General features: G+C 45.0%; 1 pseudogene; it reads left to right on the top strand.

Moving 5' to 3' along the window:
• Nucleotides 1–20,544, top strand: part of LOC111981105 (junction plakoglobin-like) — a 70,034-nt pseudogene extending 49,490 nt beyond the window's left edge.
• Nucleotides 20,545–21,177: the final 633 nt, after the last annotated feature.

Below are 21,177 nucleotides of genomic sequence, written 5' to 3'. Positions count from 1 at the left end.
AAAAACGTACCTTTGATATAAATCCCATTTTCACAAAGCCCAGCGTGTTAACACATGAATGTATTAAACAACACTATTTCCAATGTGCTCCTATTAAAAAAAACTATCTGAACCTTCAATCAGTATTAATGAATTAGTGATGCAGCTAATCAAATAGAAGAGATGGTCTTTGATTTCTAGATTAAAGACATTCCAATGGTGACCTTGCCCCCCCCCCCCCCAACCGCCTCTTGCTGCCTGCTGGGATCAATCTTTGATAAAACTCTAGGACACTGTTTAAACAAATAGGCTGATTTGGAAATGATTCAGCCAGTGACTATTGTAAGATAAACGGGTGTACTATGTGTATCTAATGTACAGTGTCTTCAGAAATTATTCACACCCCTTTACTTAAAATTCATTAAATTGCCTCTTTTTTTTGTCACCGTCCTACACATAACACCCCCAAAATGTCAAAGAGGATTTATGTTTTTAGAAATATATCTATATTTTTTTAGGGAAAAGCTAAAATGTCTTCAGTCAGTAAATATTCAACCACTTTGCTATGGCAAGCCTAAATAAGTTCAGGAGTAAAAATGTGCTTAACAAGTCACATAAATTGCATGGACTCTGTGTGCAATAATAGTGTTCGTCATGATTTTTGATTGACTACCTCATCTCTGTACCCCACACATACAATTATCTGCAAGGTCCCTCAGTAGAGCAGTGAATTCCACAGATTCAACCACAGTGACAAGGGAAAAGCAGACACTGAATATCCGTTTGAGCAGGGTGAAGTTTTTAAGTACACTTTGGGATGGTATATCAATATACCCAGTCACTACAAAGATAACAGGCGTCCTTCCTATGGCTGTGGCGATCATGAAATGTGTCAGCCCGTTATTGTCACACAAAAGACTGCCGGTCTCATGGTAATTTACCGTTAATTAACATCAACACGTTTAGCATCTCTAGGCTTCCACACGTACAAGCTGCTGAGGCTCGCCTTTGAAACATCTACATTTAACAAGCGTCTAATACATCTATTTAAAATACACCATCACAACGCATCCATTTTTTTTTTTTTTGTCAGTTCTAAATAAACATTATGATACGAAGAAAATGTATTTCAGAAGAACGGAATATGAGTTGGCCGACTGTAGGACTATGTTATTATAATTGTGTGGTGTTCATGTGTGTGTGTTGCATATGTATTTATTGCATGTGTTCTGTGTCTTCCTGTCCTTGGGTCCACACACATCGCAGCGCTTCTTCTTGTTGCTACCGGCTGCAATCTAGAAGGATGAAAACACTTAGTTCAGGAATTGTACTAACGTCTCACTCAGTCGCATACGTTATATAGTTACAGTAGGCCAAGGTAAGAGAGTCAGGCGCACACAAATGCAACAACATCACTCACACTTACGTCCGGTATTGGAGCTGTTGGTTCTGTAGGTCGGGCGGATGGGGCACCAGCATCCTCCTCCTGAATCCTCCTCACAATGGCTGCAGAATCTGGGGTCCTTGGGATATGTTGTCTCCTTTGGATTTGAGGTCTTACCAATGCCTTGCCCAGCTCCTCGAGAAAGAGCCGTCTCCTCTGGAGCTTCCCTCTGTTCCAATCTGGGTTCAATGCCATCTGGATGACAAACGCGTTGAATATCACAAGTGGCCAGCGTAGGGTTCTTCTTTTGCAGCTGTAGCCAGTCACCAGCTTGTCTAAATTTTCCACCTCTCCTTTTGTGGCATTGTAATCAATTATGATTTCCGTTTTTTTATGTTCCTTGCCACAGATTCTCCCATCCCTATGCAGCGTACTCATGAGTTATTGCATGTGAAGTTGTGGGCACGGAATCCCTGTGTCACGTCCAGGACAACCCGCATCTCTTGGTTCTTCTCAGGGGCTCCTCCATCTGGCTTCCCCGTAAACACTTGCAAGTTCCACGCATATGATGAAGCAGCATCACAGGCAGCCCAGATCTTGATTCCATATTTTGCAGGTTTAGACGGTATGTACTGCCTGAAGGGGCAGCGGCCCCTAAATGGCATAAGCTGCTCATCAACAGTAACGTTGGACCCAGGGTTGTAAAATAGGGGAAGGCGGTCCACCCACTCGTCCCACACTGACCTGATTGCAGCTAGCTTGTCTCTCTGCCGCCGAGCTGGTCCGGTGTCTCGGTTATCGAAGCGGATAATCCTGGAAATAATGTGGAAGTTTTCCAGAGACATTGTTGCACGGAAAAGTTCTCTGCCAGTTTCTGCATCCCACAGGGATTCTGTTGATTCCCCATTGGATCTGAAAACACCAGCAATGATAAGAACCCCAAAGTATGCATGTAAATGAGTTGGTTCATCTCCTTCCATCTCTCTCCAAAAACACGCCTTCCCTCCAAATTAGTGCTGTCCAGAATGATTTTCTACATGGTGTCTGCGATGAACAGTTCAAAAGAAGACTTTATGTCCTGCCCATGAGTAACCGCCATCCGCGTCGACCTTGGTTGCATCCGCATCACATTGGCAGCCATGCGGGTGGCTCATTCCTTGGGCAAGAAGACCATTCAATTTATTTTCTACATCCATATTTCTCCGCCTGCAAGCTGCTGATGAGCTGGTTGCTGACGTGCTATTCCTGGGGCTGGCGAGCTGGCTGCTGACGGGCTGGTCCTGGGGCTGACTGAGGGTCAATCTCATCCTCTTCTTCCAACTCACTGTCAGACTCCGAATTGACAGAGACATGATCCTAATATTCTGAAAATACTTCATCTTTCAAAGTGGAAGACGCTTCTTCCACACTATCTTCTCTCTCTGCAAAGCAAATGGCTAAGGCCCTCTGAGCAGAGATTCTTTTTGCCATACTGATTGATTGTGGTAAGGAGCCACACATGCAAAGCTATTTCTTTGTTGTGTCCCTCCCCCAATTTGCACTTGGCTGGGGTAGAGTGTGAGAAAATACAGCATTTTTTTTTTTACAATGTATCGAAAAAATGATGTATTGTAATAACATTGTGCAGGTACCCGCAATACATTGTGTAGTTTCACACACTACAAAGGGTAAAGAGTGCAAGAAAAGCGGGAGACAGGGAGAGAGACAGACAGGTTCTTGGTGCTATGTTGAAACAGCAGGCTCAGGGAGGAGGAAGACAGAGTGAAGGCACGCAGCAAAACTTTTTGTTTACATTTTTACTTGTTTTCACCTACAAACACACTTTTACACACTTTTATTACCCAGTCCAGTGGACCCGAACACCACATATGTAATACACATTTGTAGGGGGATGCACAGTGTGCACTCAATGAAAATGTGTTCTTTTACATGTTCTTCACAGAAAATGAGCCAAGGCTAATGAATCTCTGGTTGAAAAAAATATTCATTGTATGATTTTTCTTTTAGTAAACATTGAAAATGGGTCAACGGACCCGAACACCACACAAGGGTTAATATGAGCAGCTGTGAAATAAATATAAAAACACTTGTTTCATTCCACGCGTCAAACACTGTTTGAGGAGCACGCTATCGCTGCCCGACAGGAGATATTCCGCCCAAACTCTAAATACCATGGGCTCTCAAACCTTTTTCCTGCAGCTACCCAGTGCTTAATTTGGGAAACCAATCTAAATCTGTTCGGGAACATCAATAGTAACGTCTTTTTGCAACAAAACAACTGTTGACAGCCCGTCTGCGTGCCCAAGAAAGGATAAAGGAGAGAGAGGAGGAGATGGAAATGCATGGTGGTGAGATATTCTGTATAGCTGAAGGTAATGTGACTCCCAATTATTTATGAAAATATTTGTAAAAAAATCCCTATTACGAGGCTATTCAAAATCAAATACAAATTCACTAATTGTAGGCTAACTGTAAGCCGTCCTGCACAAACAATGAACCAACAGCATCGCCTAGGCCTGGCTATATGATCTCTCCCAGACTCGTGGATATACATTTTGGAGAGTAGCATAAGATAACCAGTCCATCCAGTATGTATAATAATACAGTCCACACTCAAAGGCCATTACACAAATTTGTTTACTTTTGGAGCGTAGCCTAGAACAATTACATACCAAGACGTCTTAAATCAGTGTTTTTTTAATGTTTTTCTGCCATGTGTAATATGCTCTAGGCTGTGTGTTGTATAACGGCACAATCATCATTTTAATGTCGGTTTTTTTTTCTGGCTTGGGCTCATAAGCCTATGCATAAGCTTTAATATGCATCACCTGTCCATTTCGTTGTGTTAGGCTTTGAAACAGCATCCACGACAACCACGTTAATATTCACTGTTTCAACCTGCTGTTGAACTTCTTTCTTCGTATTAATCATCACAGTGAGGTGACTTTTAAAGTATGATAGGCCAACTGATTTGATGATAAGTATTTGATGTGTTTCTGTCGAAGCATTTTCATGGATGTCAGAGTGGTTAGAGGGAAAATAGAGGCCTGAGTACCAGGCCATTAGGTCCTGATGGTAGTTAGCAAATTGGGTACTACCAAAGCATGTCCAGAGGGCATAAAATGAGATTACTGTGACTCAACAGTCACATGGAATTTTACTGTGGTCACGACTCATGACTGCCTGTGTGGCGATAACATGGTCACTGCAACAGCCCAAGTCCACTCACGGATTTCACAATGAGGCCAATGGTGACAGTTACAGAGTTTAATGGCTGTGATAGAGAAAACTGAGGATGGATCAACAACATTGTAGTTGCTCCACAATACTAACCTAATTGACAAAGTGAAAAGAAGGGAGCCTATACAGAATACAAATATTCCAAAACATGCATCCTGTTTAGAACAAGGCACTAAAGTAATACTGCAAAAAAAAATTCAATGTTATGTTTGGGGAAAATCCAATACAACACATTACTGAGTACCAATCTCCATATTTTCAAGCATAGTGGTGGCTGCATCATGTTATGGGTACGCTTGTAATCGTTAAGGACTGGAGAGTTTTTCAGGATAAAAAATAAACAGAATGGCGCTAAGCACAGGCAAAATCCTAAAGTAAAACCTGGTTCAGTCTGCCTTCCACCAGACACTGGGAGATTAATTCTCAGTTCATCAGGACAATAACCTAAAACACAAGGCCAAATCTACACTGGAGTTGCTTACCAAGAAGACAGTGAATGTTCCTGAGTGGCCGAGTTACAGTTTTGATTTAAATCTATGGCAAGATCTGAAAATGGTTGTCTAAGTACCATGATCAACAACCAATTTGAGCTTGAAGAATTTTGAAAATAATAATGGGCAAATGTTGCACGTTCCAGGTTTGGAAAGCTCTTAGAGACTTACCCAGAAAGACTCACAGCTATAATTGCTGCCAAAGGTGCTTCTAGAAAGTATGTAAATTAGATATTTCTGTATTTAATTTTCAATAAATGTGCAAACATTTCTAAAAACATGTTTCCACTTTGTCATTAAGGGGTATTGTGTGTAGATAGGTGAGAAATGTTTATTCAATCAATGTTTAATTCAGGCCATAACACAACAAAATGTGGAATAAGTCAAGGGGTATGAATATTTTCTGAAGGCACTGTATCTCTTGTACCATTATGTCCTTAATAGTGACATTGACGCTGTCACTGTTGTGTGCTGTCCCTCCTCACACTTGAGCACCGTCCTACTGACTAGCATTGATCCAGTTCCATGCTTGACTAGCTCCTAGCTCTCTGTGGCTGTGGCTGTGCTTGTCAAGGTCGTGACTGAGCCAGTTAGATTGGACACAGATTAGGACTACCCCAGAAACAAATCCTCTATAGGTTTATATTGTCATTTAACATCATTTCAGCTGTCCTTAAAGGATTCAGTGTACAACATTGCTTGTGTTGAAGCCTAGTTCTGATTATGATTGAAAGTCATGATGAACCCTAGTCCTTCTCTGTCTTCTACTCACAGTTCAAACTCAAGGCGTGGTCTGTTCCTGAATCTTGTTATCAATGCCTATGTTCAATGAACCAATGAATTGCTGAAGTGCAACGTTTGAAATCAGCTATGCCTTAAAGCCATGACCCTAAAGAAATGTGCAGACCTAACAATGGGTCCCAAGCCAATGCCACCATTTTGCATGCACAGAAATTCACAATTAGGCATTGTCTCATTCCCCACAGGTGGTGGTCAACAAGGCGGCCATGATCGTGAACCAGCTGACGCGGAAAGAGGCGTCTCGCCGGGTGCTGATGCAGTCCCCCCAGATGGTGGCGGCGGTGGTGCGGGCCATGCAGAACACGGGAGACATGGAGACAGCCCGTTGTGCTGCCAGCGTCCTCCACAGCCTGTCCCACCAGAGAGAGGGCCTGCTCGCCATCTTCAAGTCCGGGGGCATCCCCGCCCTGGTCCGCATGCTCAGGTAGGAGAGGAGGGATGGATTAGTGGGTGGATGGATGGATGTTGAGGGGTAGATGGGAGTGGATAGATGGAGGGAGGGAAGTATCGACAGATGTTTGGATAGATTGTTGGTAAATGGTTTGATGTGAAGGAGTAGGTATGGATCGTAGATCGAAGGATCAGTAGATGTTTGGATACTTTTATGGTTAAAGTGAAGAATGGACTGGTTGGGGTGAATAGGCATGGATGGATGGATGGATGGATGGATGGATGGATAGTGATGGTTTTATATTTTTATAGGCATTGTAGGTTGGTGGTTTGATTTTGGAGTGAATTAGTGAAATATAGAGAGAGAAAAAGCAAGGGGGTGAAAGAGAGAAAAATATATACTTGTCAGATGGAATTCAGTGTTAGAAATAAAGTGATTTAGGCACGCACTGTTCTGGCCTGTCTCTGCATCTGCAATTGTGTACGTGCTGTGTGTGCTAATTTGTGCGTGTGTGTGCTTGCATGTATGCAAGCATATGCGTGTGTGTGTGCGTGCATACATGCTTATGTGTATGTATCCCCACCACCATGTCCACTACTGCCTGCAGGCTAAGATATTAGCATATCACATTATTACCCATCAGAAATGAGGTGTCATGCTGTGCTCATTAACTTGGCCAAACTGGTCTGCACATCATTTCAACCTGACCACCAGGCTCATTTTAACCTCACGATAAGTGGCGGCCATTTTACATAGTCATTTCTCAGGCAGAGTCCCTTTATCTCTGTTCACACAGTATAAACCCTGTATAACAGTCTAGGGGGCATTAGACCGAAACTAAATCAAGACATTTAATTTATTCAGAAACATAATTCAGATAAATACAAACGGAAAAACCTACCTGTACAAGACTGTCAAATAGGGAATTAGATGCAGATTCACGATAGAAAAATATGAGCGTTTTAATGATACAAAGAGCAGCAAGGCATTTTTTTTTAGCAAATTAAATTCAGAGGGACACAATTGGGAAAAGAAAGGTCATGCTAATTTCTATCATACCTCCCTTCTTCCTCTGCTCTCCTCTTCCTCTCTCTTTTTCTCAAACCTACTCTCCTAATTTTCCCTCCCTCTCCTCCTCCCTCCCTCCACTCTCCTCTACCTCCCCCCCCTCCCTCTTCCCTCAGTTCCCCATGGAGTCAGTGCTCTCTATGCTCACCACCCTCCACAACATGCTACTGCTCAGGAGGGTGCCAAGATGGCGGTGCGCCTGGCCGACGGCCTGCAGAGGATGGTGCCCTGCTGAAGAAGAGCAACCCCAAGTTCCTGGCCATCACCACTGACTGCCTGCAGCTGCTTCTCACGGAAACCAGGAGAGCAAGGTGTGTGGTGGGGGTGGGGGGGGGTCTTTGGCGTGTATGCGTGCGGATAATGCTTGAGCCATCATATTTGGCATAGTGGTATTGGCACGGACTACCTGCATCTTCACTGCAGCCAGGGGAGTGTGTGTGTGTGTGTGTTTGGTGGGTTTAATTCTTTACTATCAATTGAGGAGAGACAAATTTATCATACAAGCCAGAGTTATACTTCAACTAAATTTATTCACTATTAGTAAGAGAGCAGGTCAATACAACACACACATATAAAGTGAATCGATTGAGTGCTCGTTACGTTAATGATGACTGGTCGACGAATCACCCTCAGATGATTCGTTGAGAGCCCCGAGACAAGGTACAAAGATATTTTATAGCCAAGATACACCCCCTCCAGGCTACATGACAAACAACAGATGTATGGAATGGGTCCACAAGGTTAAGACTAGTATGAAAGATACTTAGAATTCACAGCAGACAGTATCTGAATGTGTAGAGACCAGGGTCTGGCCCTGGAGTCATCTCTCCTGGTACCTTATAGAACAGAAACATTAAGTCATGCTCTGGAATGCGGTATCACCCAAAGCATCATAAATCTTCCAGAGGCCCATCCTCAGTAGAACACACAAGGAGAGTTCTAACAACCCGTTATTCGTTGCATTAAACAACCCTTGATGCAATTACAGCATTATAACATAACTTGCAATTTTGCTCTCACAGTGTGCGTGTGTGTGCGTGTGTGGTGTGGTGTGGTGGTGTCGTGTGTGTGTGTGTGTGTGTGTGGTTGCAGGTCTGGATTATGCGTGATCCCTTTTAGTGCCACCGCAGGAGAGCAAGGGTGTATATGCACGTGATGTGTGTGTGTGTGTACATGCACACACACAAGCACTCACACACTGTACATGTACTTACCACTGGCTGCTTGCAACTGCATTGGTGCAGCAAATGTAAAACCCTGTATGGTGTTAGTAATGTACCCTCTATTGCATCAGTAATATACTGAACATTAAGTGAATAGAATTAAATCAAATACACATACTGCTATTAATACTCTGACAATCATATGCGAGACAATTCATAATGCAATGTAATGTAATGTCCAAACTCTGTAACGATATTTCATTGTATACGACAGTGTGTTTTCATTGTTATTCCTCTCAGCTTATCATCCTAGCTAACGGGGGCCCTGACGGGCTGGTCTTCATCATGAGGAACTATAATTATGAGAAACTGCTGTGGACCACCAGCCGGGTGCTCAAAGTTCTCTCAGTGTGCCCTAGCAACAAGCCCGCCATAGTGGAAGCTGGTGAGTGTGTGTGTGTGTTTTTGGGGAGGGTGTGTGTTATGTGTGTGTTCGTACATATGTGTGTGTCTGTGCGTGTGTTTGTTATCTCATCCTTACCATAAAAGAGCCATTTAACCTCCCCTCTCTCATCCTTGCAGGGGGCATGCAAGCCCTGGGACAGCACCTGACTGGCTCCAGCCAGCGCCTCACACAGAACTGCCTCTGGACCCTGAGGAACCTGTCTGATGCTGCCACTAAACAGGTAAGAGGTCAGGAGTCCATTTTGAATCCGCAGAGACCGTACCATAGAGTAATACAGAGATAGTACAGAGTTTATGAAGACCAATGACTATATATATTAATGAACAAAGCCATCGATCACGTGACAGTATGTATTCCTATGTGAAGACTCGATAGCGCATTGAAACCAAATGAAGTCGGTTAAGATTGCGCCTCATGGAGATGTAACGTGCACAGTTTGAGCTAATTCAGGAAGTGACGTTGCAGGCTAGCTCAGTGCTGCCCGCTTTCATTGAGTAAATCAAGTTGAAGGCCGACCAGGGAACGGCAGGCTGCCATTCGCAAACTAAAATCTTCTGTGTGCGATTTTCAAACAATCGGTTCAAGGACATACTGTACATCTTGTGTGTTAGGAAAACAGTTGTTGGTACCATGATTGTCTTCAAAACATTTATTTATTTTGATGAAGACGGACCACGAAGATTGAAATTATTCCATTCTCTATAATGGGAGATCCTGTTATCTCCCGCGATCGGCCTTGAACTTCTGTGGCTTCAATGAGGCAGTCGTTCTCCCCTGTTAAAGACAGTACCATCGAGTTCCACAGAGACAGTAACATAGTTGGAGTTCTACAGTAAAACATATAATGAACAAAGACAAATATAGAATTCTCAAACCCCTCCTCTCTTCCTACCTCCCCCGTTCTCTGTCTGTAGGAGGGTCTGGACGGCCTGCTGCAGGTGTTAGTGGGACAGCTGGGTTCGGATGATGTCAACATGCTGACGTGCGCCACAGGGATCCTGTCCAACCTCACCTGCAACAACTCCCGCAACAAGGCCCTGGTCACGCAGTGCGGCGGCGTCGAGGCGCTCATCCACGCCGTGCTGCGGGCMGGAGAAAAGGAGGACGTGGCCGAGCCCGCCGTCTGCGCCCTGCGCCACCTGACGTCACGCCACCAGGACGCCGAGCTGGCCCAGAATGCTGTGCGGCTGCATTATGGTATTCCTGCCATTGTCAAGCTGCTGGGGCAGCCCCACTACTGGCCTGTGGTGAAGGTGAGGGGGGAGATGGGGAGATAGTTGGTTGGGGAGGGGATGGGAGTGGGGAAGAGCTGAGAAAAAGGTATACTGTGCTTTTTTTGTCTGGCTCGTTGTTTTGTCTGGCTGGAAGCTCAATTACTGAACTTTGGTTAAGTTGAAGGTGTCTGGCTTGAGTGTTCGGTTGTTTTGTTCGGCTGGCTGCTTTGTCTTTGTGATTATTTTGTTTACCTAAATAACTGGTTGTGGTACATCCATTTGTCTACGTGTCTATATCCAGGAGCTGCAGTCAGTCTTTAATGATTCCTTATTTAACGGGCTCTTGAGTGAGGTTAAAATCATTGCATACAGCCACCACTCATTGTCCCCTTCTTTGCAATGTATGATGCACTGTACATATTAATGCATTTTCTTTGAGGCTTTAATTGGAAACAACATGGCGGTACTATATAGGGCTCTATTTCATTTGCATTGCGGAAGTTCAGCTTTACAGCGTAAATGTAACGCTGCAATGTTTAGTGGAGACTTTAGTCATAGTGAACACTGCATATGTCGGCCCAATCGGAAATGACCTTAACATGTAACATGACCTTAACTGTAACACTTCAGCATTAGAGATTGAATAGAGCCCTTCATTTAGTTGGAAGTGTCGTTTGAAGTAGTACTTTAATGAAGAATTACTTTTAAATTAAAGCAGGTTTGGAGAGAGTGAGACCTGCATAGGGGAAGAAGTTGTTCACTATGTGAGATGTAGTGCAGGCAGGGTTCTGGGCTGTTCCCCGAGGCAGGGCACAGGGCGTACCTCCCATAATCCTGCTGGGACAACACCCGCTGGCTCCCACTGTCACCTCTGGCTTTTTGTTTCTGTTTTGGAGAAAACGAGGGAGGGAGGGAGGGAGAGAAAAAAAATACACAAAGATTAAGTAAGATAGACATGGCTAACCACAGACAGACAGACAGACAGACAGACAGACAGACAGACAGACAGACAGACAGACAGACAGACAGACAGACAGACAGACAGAAGACAGACAGACCGAACAGACAGAGAGAGAGAGAGAGAGAGAAGGAAGGGAGAGAGAGAGAGAGAGAGAGAGAAGAGAGAGAGAGATGTAGAGGGAGAGAGAGTAGAGAGAGGAGAGAGAGGAGAGCGAGAGAGAATGAGGGAGAAGGGGAGAGAGAGATGAAGAGAGGAGGAGAGAGGAAGAGAGAGAGAATGCAGAGAGAGGACGAGAAAGAGTCTGAGATACGAGAGAGAGAGAGAGCGACTGAGAGAAGAGAAGAGAGAGAGGAGAGAGAGAGAGAGAGAGAGAGAGAGAGAGAGAGAGAGAGAGAGAGACGAGTGTAGTATGCTTTACACAACAATGTCACTGTGAAACAAGGATAACATCATTTGGGAATTGCAAGGCCGTCGCTGTCATTTTTTTTGTTGCAATGAAAACAAGATTGGTTGGATTCTTCTCTGAATTCAGTGGCTACCTTAGGAATTTATATCAATGTGTTATTCCCTGTTTCATCAGGGAATAATGCACACCCATCTTTGACAGCAGGTAGATTTAAGGATAGCAAGTTAGTTACATGCTCAACTTGCCAGAATAATCGAACGAAGTAAATCATGCTAAAATGTCAGCCTAGTATGAGGGTAAACCAATATCTAACATTATTAGCTATGCTATTGATATACAGTAGATCTATTAAGATGATAGTAGGCATAACAGTAATATCAATAGTAATACAGAATAGCAATAGTTGGATACCAGTAATAGTAATATCAATGGTACATTATCATTGTTTTAAAAATACCACCTACCAGTTAATGTCATCTTTGCTTTATGATTGTCTAGATCATAAGAGAGGAAAACTAGCAGTCAACTAGTATAATAAGAAATGTTAGGTTCCCTTCCCCCTCCAAGCCCGTGCTTCAGTGTCTGATCGCTGATTGGTTTCGAGATGCTCCTCTGATTCGCTCCGAGCAAGCAGCATCCGTGAAGCACGCTTGAATTCATGCCAATCGGATCAGAACCCTTCAATGGTCGAGTGTGCTTGTGTGTCTTGCTGTCCTGCTCTGTTCCCATGGGCACTGGTCCACAAGAATGACCCTTTGTTTTTACCCCGATGTGCACTAGCCTCTCTGTGTGTCGTGGTTGTGTCCCAATAGTCCATCGAGGTGTTCTTTCCTTGTGTCCTTTCCTTCAATTCTGATCTGAAAGTATTTGATGAGTGAGTGAAAGCACTATGGTAGGCAGCTATCTAGTCTTTTCGACCTGTCATTGGTCTTAAAGGACAGAGGAAGTAATCAATTTAAGAGTATTTGTACTCTCTGTGTGTGCATGTAGGCCTATGCATGTACACTTGACAAGTGGCCATGTGTGTCTTCATGACTCCAGTGACACATCTCCCCCATCTGCAGCACCAGGTAAACATTGACGTCTCTCGTCCTCTACTCCAACTGAAAGAAAGGGTTGTTGTGGTTTTCTAAGGCCTATTGGCAGCCAGCTATCCATGTATTGGCACCTTGTTCCCGATTACTTGACCATGTATACAACTCTTCCCATTTGGGGGATATTAGGCTTTTTGAGTTCATTAGCTCTGATTGACTAGTATTTAGTTCCCACACAAAGGACATGAATGACACACTGCGCTCTCCCTCACACACGCACAGACACTCTGCTCTCTCTCTCACACACACACACACACACACACACACACACACACACACACACACACACACACACACACACACGGCGCTCTCTCTCTCCCTCTCACACACACACACACACACACACACACTGCTCCATCTCCATTACACACACACTCCTCTATCTCTGCCTCCTTCTGCTCTACGTCAGCCAGAAGGTCTCTGCACAAGCTGTGCCTAATCACTCATTTACCCCTTCTGAATTTTAAATCTCATACTGTGGCAGAGAGTGTGTGTGTGTGTGTGTGTGTGTGTGTGTGTGTGTGTGTGTGTGTGTGTGTGTGTGTGTGTGTGTGGTGTGGTGTGTGTGTGTGTGTGTGTGTGTGTGTGGTGTTTGTCCAAACTCATATGGATAAGCAGAGAGAGCATTATAAATATTTACTGAATGCTGGAATGCACTCGTGTGTAATGTTTCATCTGTGACTGCGTACACATACATGTTCTGTGCCTAAGCGGGATTTAATTCATTCAATTACAGTCTGAATTAGCCAATCGTTCCGCCCTCTCCCTCTCTCTTTCTTCTCGTCGGGTAGGAGGCAGAGCTACGAGCCATGCCTGATTTTCCTCTTGATCTGCACTCCTCATTGACAGACAGCAGGGAATGTGTGTGTGTGGTGTGCGCGTATGTGTGGTATGTGGTGTGTGTGTGTGTGCCATGTGTGTGTGTGTGGTGGTGTGTGTGTGTGTGTGGTGTGTGTGTGTGTGTGTGGACGTGTGTGTGTGTGTGCGTGTGTGTGTGCACGTGCGTGTGTGTGTGCTGTGTGCATGTGTGTGTGTGTGTGTCGTGTTGTGTGTGTGTGGAGAATTAGTGCGACCCGATCACCATCACAGCACACGCCAGTGGAGGATTCTCAATCCAGCCGGAGCTCTTTTAATAAAGGGGATATTGTTATTTTATGATGTGAATTGAATGATGAGGTTTTTTAGAAGGGGACTTTATATAAGATGTTATTGGCCCCTGTTGGGGCTAGGGGTCGGGGTATGTGAAATGGGAGGAGACATCAGAGGAGAGGGCAGGGTTATGGTACGCCAGACCATCATATCAGGAGATGGCATCTCACGTTCTGCTAAATGTGACTGCAGTTACATTGCCGCAGCGTGCACCGCTTGCACAGTCGCACATAAAGGTGTATATCTTAGGGTACGTATGCAATCTTTCACATGAGCGCCACACTGCAGTGCCGAGTCCTTAATAGCTGTATGCTTTCATACACGCACTCTCATAGTCATGCAGTATATTATGTATTTGTGGATAAGGTATTGTAGCAGTAACAGAGATTATATTGAGGCTTTTTCCATACAGCTGCGTTCAACCCGCCACCCCTCTCTTTCCCATAGGCCACGGTTGGTCTGATCCGTAACCTGGCGCTGTGCCCAGTCAATCAGGCCCCACTGAGGGATGCTGGAGCCATCCCCCGATTGGTCAACCTGCTGCTGAAGGCTCACCAGGACACCCAGAGACACGCCTCCAGTTCTCAGCAGACGTACCAGGTCAGCCGCGACGCCATTCAACACATCAGACTCACGATCACAGGAATGACACTGTCACAATCCATGACGATCGAAGTTATGTCACCTTCACCACAAATATGCAAGTCACTCACAGTTACAGCACTTACACAGGAGGGAGTCGCCTCCTTTGCAACCCGGCTGACGAATCCACTCCGTTACATGCCAGCCGTATCACACAATCACCTCAGCCAAATACACAATTCAAATACACCGAGGCACCCAAGGCAACATTCCTTCAACACTTCTGCACATCAAATCACACAAATTCCAAGACCGCATTCTCTGTGTTTGAAACAGCTCCTCACACTGTAAAACGAGTGGGTTGTATTTCAGACTCAGCAAAGGGGTGCAATGCGTCACACAGGGGTCCCAGCGGTCAACACCATGCCACAGCTCCAGCACACGCCCCATTCCAGACCTCTCCAACACAGTGTATGCCAGTTGGCCTATAGGGAGACCCAGTGGCAGAGATCCATTTCAGTCCACTGGCCCACTTTGAACTCTGAGCTGCACAACAATACTCACACGTATAGACAGAGAGCTGTGGTTTGAGGGGAAATAAGAAATGTAGGCTGAGTTTGTGAGAGACGACCAGGGAGTTTTTCACTAATTCTCAGCAGAAGGTTGCAGACATATGCCCCCACCTGTTTCGGGTTTTCACCTGTCAACTTTTTCCGGCAAGCCAAAAAGGATTACTAAGCACAACAGGCCCATTCCCCTTGCTCGTTGTCTGTAAATGGTTTACTTAAACATGAGGCAGGATACATACACACACACACACACACCAATACACCCTCTCAAGTCTATTAATCATTTTACAGGGTTTTGAAGCCATTGGGATTACAGTCCTCTCTGAGTGTCAAAGTGAATGGCGCCCAGCTGTTGTATTGTTAAGATTGTCAAACCAGCTTACATTAAGTAGATCAGACACACACACACACACACACAATGTTAAGTGCTGAAAACAAACCCATACATCAATGTTTCATCCCACAGAGGATTCCACAAAGTTACACATACTACACACACTTCCCAAATCTCTTCCCCACTCTCTTCCCAGGATGGTGTTCGTATGGAGGAGATAGTGGAGGGCTGTACAGGAGCCCTGCACATCCTGGCCAGAGACCCCGTCAACAGGGGAGAGATCGCCAGCATGCAGACCATCCCACTCTTTGTACAGGTTAACGTCTAACACACCAAACTCTCAGTTGGTGTTGTATGCACTTGTGTGAGAGAGAGAGAGAACGTGGGAAAGAGAGTGAAAACAAGTGAGTGTGTGTACTTGTGAGTTTTTGGTGTATTTTAGCAGATGTGTCTGAGCTCTCCCCTCCCTCTCTCCATCCGTCCGCAGCTGTTGTACTCGTATGTGGAGAATGTGAAGCGTGTGTCTGCGGGGGTGCTGTGTGAGCTGGCCCTGGACAAGCAGTCTGCGGAGATGATCGATGCAGAGGGAGCCTCCGCCCCGCTCATGGAGCTTCTGCACTCCAGCAACGAGGGCATCGGTCAGTCTCTTCATAAACAGCAGCTTACGCTTTAGTGGATTTTATACAGCACTTGGACTCTTGGACATTCAACGAACAATCAAATGTATCTTGTTTAAAGACTTGGGCTTTCAAAACAGTCCCATATACTGTACATACAAATAGACACACACACACACGTGACACTCCTACACTCTTAGAAAATAAAGGTGCTATCTAGAACCTAAAAGGGTTCTTCAGCTGTCCCCATAGGAGAACCCTTTGTAGAACCTTTTTTGGTACTGGGTAGAACCCGTTTGGTTCCAGGTAGAACCCTATCCACAGAGGGTTCTACATGGAACCCAAAAAGGGTTCTACCTGGAACCAAAAAGGGTTCTCCTATGGGGACAAACAAAGAATCCTTTTGGAAAACCTTTTTTCGAAGTGTACACAAGTCTTCACAAACAAACACACCATAAGCCACACTTTCTTTATTTTCTCTCTCTCTTTCTCTCTTTCTCTCTCTCTCTCACAAGCATATGCACACAGACCTCTTACAAACAAATATGACCTCTTTCTCTATCTCTCCCTGGGCTCTCTCCATCTCCTTTTAATAATGTGTGCTGACTAATCAAACATGACTCTCTGCCTCTTTAAATCTCTCTATATCTCTGCCTCCCACCTCTCTCTGCCCATCTCACTTTCTCAATGTTTCTCAATGTACCCCATTAGCATTTTGAGTACCCATCATAACTGTCATAGCATAGAGGCAATGACAAACAACCTCTTGATATCTCGTCCTTCTTCTCTCCCTCCCTCACCCACGCCCTCTTTCCCCCACTCCCTCTTTCCATGTCTCTCCCCGACCTCTCCCTCACAGCCACCTATGCGGCAGCCGTTCTCTTCCGTATCTCGGAGGACAAGAGTTCTGACTACAGGAAGCGTGTGTCCGTGGAGCTCACCCACTCACTGTTCAAACACGACCCTGCGGCCTGGGAGATGGTAAGCCTCTGCCTCTGACGCCGCCTATAGCCTGGGAGCGATCAGTACAAGGATCAGTGGTGGCTGGCCCTGTTTGAACACCTTTAAGGTTAATCTCCTTTGTCTTTAGAGGCTTGACTGACCTCCACCCTTGGATTGCTTTAAACCAATCCAATATTTCTCAGGTCAGTCATTGCTTTAGGGAAGAACTGCAGCAAAATCTAAATACACACCACACCACGACACAATCGATACCACTCAGTAATCAATCTGTATGTTTACCTTCCATACTTGCATTACTATTAGAATGAATAACTCTGAACTAACTCTATCTAGTGTTTGTTCAAAACCTGCATGCCTAATGCGCTAAGTATCTCTGAGCCCCACACATCGCCACAGGCTCCCAAAGCTCATTGGATAACTACCACTATCGAGGCTCACCGATTGGATTAGTGGCAGATCTGGCCCAGGTGTTAATCAATCACACCGAGCCGCGGAACCTGCTGACTCATCAGGTTGTCAAGGGGAGAGGAGACAGGGAGGCCAGAAAGCAAACAGGTCTACTGTTTACACTACATCCGCCATGAGGAAGTATCGAACTCCAAAGGGATAGATTTACTGACTGAGCGTCGTTGGCATCAGGTGTAAAGTCAGCGTCTGCCTCTGTTGTTTTTTAGAAGGGGATCGGTAAAAGTATAGTGTTTTGAAGTTAAAATGGTACAGATTTACATGAATATTTCTCAATCTCTCTCTTTCTCTCCAGGCCCACAATGCTGTACCCATGCAAGCTGCATACTTGGCAGATGGTGAGTGTGGACGAGTCCTATCGTACAGTACAATACACCAATGTACACCACTATTGTATACTATGCTAGATTATAAACCAGGTGGTTCAAGCCCTGAATGCTGATTGGTTGAAAGCTGTGGTATATCAGACCGTATACCACGGGTATAACAAATATTTACTATTTACTGGTCTAATTGTGTTGGTAACCAGTTTATAATAGCACCTTGGGGGTTTGCGGTATATGGCCAATACACCACGGCTAATGTCTGTATCCAGGCACTCTGCGTTGCGGCGTCCGTAAGAACAGCCCATCGCCATGGTACATCAGCCACATACCACACCTCCTCAGGCCTTAATGCTTAATTATACTACTGCAATGAACATCTTTCATTACACTACTGCGTTTCACACAAAAAAAAGGCAAGAGCGAGACAGATCGCAGACCAGAAGAGAGAGAAGCAGAGATTGATTGACACACACGGATTGAAATGGATTGACACACACACACACGCACACACACATACCAGCGTCAGACCTCATTTAGGTTAAGTGCCACTTGATTGGTTTCCTGTTAGTGGCTGTGACGAGTGACAGTGGACTGTGTGTACCAGAGGGTGATCATTAAATCAGCGTGCACGCAATGTCACAGCAAAGTCTGCCCTCATCTCACTAGTCACGCACACACACAAACACTTACTTGAACATGATTGGAAGAAAAAAAATCCAAAATAATTGAGTTTCTCTCTCGTATACACGCGTACACATACACACATACACAGTAGTGAGCATCAGAGAGGAGGAAAACGAGAGACATGTGTCTACAGAAAGCCGGAGCCAGGTCTTGTCCTTTTCCCCTCAGCAGTCCATCAGACCCCAGGGAATGTGGGGGACCCCTGCTGTTTATATAATGGACTCGGCCCCCTGGCCACACTGCGGAGAGTGTGGGTGTGTGTGCGTGCGTGCAGTCATGTCCATTCATGTGTGTGTGTGTTTCTCTCTGATGTGTCTGCTCCCTCCATGCCCTGGAGAGGGTGTCAGGGGGGGCTGGTTAGGGAGGGTGGAGGGGTGCTGTCATCTGGGATGGAATTAAATTCACAGAGGTATCTATCTATTTCCCCTCTGGTCACATTTCCATGTCATTTACATTTCCATTAACTGGCCATCTATCATCGTCAAGCGATCTCCCGCACTCTATCCCGCTCTCTCTCTCACACACACACACACGCTGCTGAGTTGACACACACTCTCTCTTTTCCACTGCTCGGCTAATGCTTCCTCCCTCCTTCCTGTGATTGCGTAACACTTCTCCTCTACAGAAAACACTGGCACTCTCTCTTTATCTGGTGAATTTATCTTTTGTTTTTTTCCCCTAGCTCTATCGGTCACTACTTTATCTCTTTGCAGTCATACGGCGTCTTTCTCCAGCTAAGCTTAGGTCTCTGTCATATGTCCTCGTTGTGAATCTCCACTCTGTCTTCCTCTCCTCTCGTCCATCCCTCTCTCTGCACACAGTAAATCCTCCTCATCTCAATATCTTTAATTATAATTCTGAACTCTATCCCTCATATATCCCCCAGTGTGTGAATGTGCGTGCGTGTGTGTGCGCGCGTGCGTGTGTGTGTGTGTGTGTGTGGTACATTAGTCACCATTCGTCCTTTCGCTGCTGACGCTTAATCCATATTGCAGTGCTCACATTATTAAACAGGGTATGAAATAGCATTAATGGAATAGAATAGAGGTGAAGGTAAAGAGATTGTTATTCCTGTTCTTCTTTCCATCCGTCACAGGAAAACGTCTGCTGATGGGAGCAAAGCTCCTTTCTGACTGCCTGTCTAATAATTTGGATGCTTGCACACTGTCTGTCAGTGTCAATACACCGGATGAGCTTGCCTCTCTGTTGGCCTGTGAATTCTATATTTCTCTCATCTCTCTCTCCCTCCTTTCCTCAGAGCTGGATGGAGGCTACCCCCCCTACGGCTACTCTGACCTGGGCATGGACGGGATGCCACTGGAAGCAGAGATGCATGAGCAGTACATGCCTGAGATGGCCTACGATCCCCGACAGGCCTACCCAGAGCCCCTCTAACACACAGTGCAAGGTCAGTGATATAGATGCATACTCTCTCACACACACACACACACACACACACACACACACACACACACACACACACACACACACACACACACACACACACACACACACACACACACACAGAATGGCTGTAAAACACAGACAGCTCAGCTCTGTAGTTACATAGTCAATTGCATAGTACACACATGAATAACTCAACATACCATAATTGCAACATTTTAAGACCACATGAAACATGACTTATGTCTAAATAACTGCCTCTTTCCATTGAAGGCACAAAATGGAAGGAGTGAAATTGGCATGAACACCATGGAGGGACAGCTGAACGAGGATTTCACAAAGGGAAACTGCTATTTCATGGGGAGACATTGGCCAATCAGGGGCTGTTGTCAGAAAACACAAGAAAAATAAAATTTAAAAAACAATAACAAGAATTTAGTGTTCCTCAAAATGAAAAGTTTCTTTGTTACAGTTAATGTGGAGGGAAATTGAACTTTAACTTTTAGATGCTGTGTTGGTTTTAGACGTTTCCTTGCATATTTACCTTGCACATTATTTTACATTTTCGTCATGTGTATAATTTACATGGCGGTATGCAGAGCCACATACAGTAGTCCTCAACAATAACCAGTAACATTGAGTTCAGACAAGAAATCCTATCACGTAATGAGACCGGTGGCTAATTGGAACAGCAGCGGTCCCTGTGCTGCCTATAACTGTCTATCCCCACAGTCCAGTCCATGATCCAGACTGCTGCTGGGTCTGAGGTTCCAAGACAAGCACCCTCTCCCCCGAAGGTTTGTCCACAACCACTCTCTCCTAGTCGAGTGGTCTCCTAAGCACACTAAACCACGACTTCAGCTGGTGCGGTTGGTTCACCTCTGTTCCTGTGGACCAGTCTTGCTCACCATCAGTTACAGACACTCAACCGACACAGTATACATATGCATCGTGGACTAATACATTGTGCTTCAACATAAAATGTGTGTACGATCCAAAACGTCATGTCTGGCAGGCCCGCACCCTTTTACAGCTACTACAACTGACGTTTCCACAAAGTATGTACGTTGTTATGGAAGATGTTTTTTTCTGTCTTGGTTTTTGGGGGGTTGGGGAGGGGGGGAGGAAGATGGGAGTGTGTTTTACTGAGGTAAGAGGCAGGGGATGTATGCCAAAGAGATTTATTTTGTGACGATGATAATCATATAGCTTTCTGTTTATTTTCTATTTTGATTGTGTGGGGGTTGTGTGGGGGGAAGCAGTAATCGTGAACCTGTTGTTTGTAGAGTGTGTGTTCCATAGCGACCCCGCTGCACATTCCTACCTTCCAAACGATAGAAAAGGGAAAGAGAAATGAGGGATGATAGAAGGATGATGTTGATAAGAGATGAGTATACCATATGAATGAAGGGGAAATTAACACTAT

The sequence above is a fragment of the Salvelinus sp. IW2-2015 genome, linkage group LG20 (genome assembly GCF_002910315.2).
Source record: "Salvelinus sp. IW2-2015 linkage group LG20, ASM291031v2, whole genome shotgun sequence".
Classification (NCBI taxonomy): domain Eukaryota; kingdom Metazoa; phylum Chordata; class Actinopteri; order Salmoniformes; family Salmonidae; genus Salvelinus; species Salvelinus sp. IW2-2015.
This window is presented reverse-complemented; position numbering and strand designations above follow the sequence as displayed.